Genomic DNA, 2,816 nt, shown 5'->3' with positions numbered 1-2,816 from the left:
TCTTGTAGACCAGGCTGGCCTTGAACTCACAGAGATCCGCCTGCCTCTGCCTCCCGAGTGCTGGGATTAAAGGCGTGCACCACCACCGCCCGGCTCAAACTTCACTTTTGAGCACAACTGACTTCCAGAGGAACCAAGCAAACAGAAGGTTCTTTCCTGGAGGCAGAGCTTGGTGCCCCCAGGGCTGACAGTGGTCCAGGTGTGTCCTAGGAGGAGATTCCTCTCTGGAATTGTCCAGAAGTCAAAGCAAAATGGAGGACAAGAAGGCTAGGTCCATTCTATCTCTGCCCCTCTATGTATGGTTACTGAAGGAATGGTGAATGTTAGGGGTACCCAGATATCAAAGGGGTGTCCTGATATTAAGCCTGAGGTGGAACTCTCAGGGGACACTCACTAGAGCACAGTTATCACTTGACCTTTGACCTTGGTCTTTGATAGGATGAGGTGGGGAGAGACCTTGGTCTCATTTGACCTCTCGCGCAGAGTGACGTTAACCCTTATCTACCAGAGCAGACACAACTGGTAATCCAGTGATAAAGGATGCAGCTTGGGAGAGATTTTCCCAATAAGTTCTAAATTTTCTACTTTGGAAAACCAGAGCCAAATCTGTTTGGGGGCTTGGGTATCAGCTGTGTGAACCTAGGTCCTATGCATGCTAGACAAGTAAGTACTGCACTTAGATCTCTCTTCGTGTGTGTGTGTGTGTGTGTGTGTGTGTGTGTGTGTGTGTGTGTGCACGCACACACGTGTTTGTGTAAACCAGAATACACATTCAGGTGTCAGTGTTACTCAGGAGCCATTATCTTTGCTGTTGTTTTGAGACAGAGTCTCACTGTGTAGTTCTGACTGGTCTAGAACTCACTTAGATAGACCAGAGTAGCCTTGAGCTCAAAGAAATCAGTTCTGGATTCCAAGACAGTCAGGGCTGCCCAGAGGAACCCTGTCTCAGAAAAACAAAGCAAAGTTAGGTGGTGATGGCCCATTCCTTTAATCCCAGCACTTCTGTGAGTTCCAGGCCAGCCTGGTCTACAGAGCAAGTTCCAGGACAGGCTCTAAAGCTACAGAGAAACCCTGTCTCAACTCCTCCCCCCCAAAAAAGAAACAAAAGGTCTCACTCACTTGACTAGTCTAACTGGCCAACAAGCCCCAAGGCTTGTTGTCTCCACATTCTCAGTACTGTGATTACAAATAAGTGTGCACCACATAAGTGTGCACCACTATGCCTGGCTTTTTTTTCTTCCTTTCTCTTTCCTTCCTTCTTGTTTTCGTTGTTTTGATTTTTTGAGACACAGTCTCTGGCTATCCTTAAACTAACTCCGTAGACCAGGTTGGCCTAGAACTCACAGAGATCCGCCTGCCTCTGCCTCCCAAGTGCTGGGATTAAAGGCATGAGCCACCATGCCTTGGCAGCTTTTCATTTTTAAACATTATTTTGTGTGTTTTCATTTTTTTTTTTTTTTGGTTTTTCGAGACAGGGTTTCTCCGTAGCTTTGGTGCCTGTCCTGGAACTAGCTCTTGTAGGCCAGGCTGGCCTCAATCTCACAGAGTCTGCCTGCCTCTGCCTCCCAAGTGCTGGGATTAAAGGCATGAGCCACCATGCCTTGGCAGCTTTTCATTTTTAAACATTATTTTGTGTGTTTTCATTTTTTTTTTTTTTTGGTTTTTCGAGACAGGGTTTCTCCGTAGCTTTGGTGCCTGTCCTGGAACTAGCTCTTGTAGGCCAGGCTGGCCTCAATCTCACAGAGTCTGCCTGCCTCTGCCTCCCAAGTGCTGGGATTAAAGGCGTGCGCCACCACCGCCTGGCTTTGTGTTTTCATTCTTGGCATACTTTTCACGGCACAGGTGTAGCGGTCAAAGAACAACTTTCAGGAATTGGTTTTATCATTCATCTATTGCTCCACACTAGAATTTTTTAAAATGTAGGTTTTCTGGAATCAAACTCAGGTTGTCAGACTTGGTGGCAGGCACTTTTTCCTTTTGAGTCAACTCACCAGCCTGCCCTCCACCACACGTAATGAGACAAGGCCACAGGCTGAACCTGGAGTCCATCATTTTGCCTAGTCTGGGATTCGATGCCTCTGGCACTCTGGGATTGCAGGCAGGCTGCCATACCTGCCTGGCTTCTGTGTGGCTTCCAAAGAATGCCAGTGTTTATAGGATATGCGCTTTCCTGCTGAGTCTTCTCTACAGTCCTACTCCTGGAGATTTTGTTGTGTTTTGTTTTTTAAGACAGGGTCTCACTATAGCTCTGGTTGTCTTGGAACTCGCTCTGTAGATCAGGCTGGTCTTGAGCTCACAGGAATCGACCTGTCTCTGTTTCCCAAGGGCTGGGATAAAAGACATGCATCACTACCGCCTGGTTCCACACAGGGATTTTTTTAAAAATGTAGGTTCTAGGGATCAAACTTAGATCCTCATGCTTGTATAGCAATCACATTACCAACTGAGCTAGCTCTGGAATCCCAGGCCCACCTTTGAGACAGAGTCTCCCTAAATTATAGGGCTACATTGAGCTACTCCCTGAGAAGAGCGAGAGGTCCTGCAAAAGATTCTAAGAAGCAAGATAACCTGCCCCCAAGGGGTCAAAGTCACAAAGGGTTAGACTTTGAAGAGCCTGCAAAATCTCACCAACAGTCTTACAGTGGGTGGTGTGGCACGATGGTTAATCTTGTCAACTTGACTGAATCTGAATTTTTTGTTGTTTTTAAAGTTTTTTTTAAAAAAATATTTATTGCCGGGCGGTGGTGGTGCACGCCTTTAATCCCAGCACTTGGGAGGCAGAGGCAGGCGGATCTCTGTGAGTTCGAGACCAGCCT

Source organism: Microtus ochrogaster, chromosome 5 (genome assembly GCF_000317375.1).
Source record: "Microtus ochrogaster isolate Prairie Vole_2 chromosome 5, MicOch1.0, whole genome shotgun sequence".
Classification (NCBI taxonomy): Eukaryota; Metazoa; Chordata; class Mammalia; order Rodentia; family Cricetidae; genus Microtus; species Microtus ochrogaster.
Note: the sequence above shows the minus strand (reverse complement) of the source record.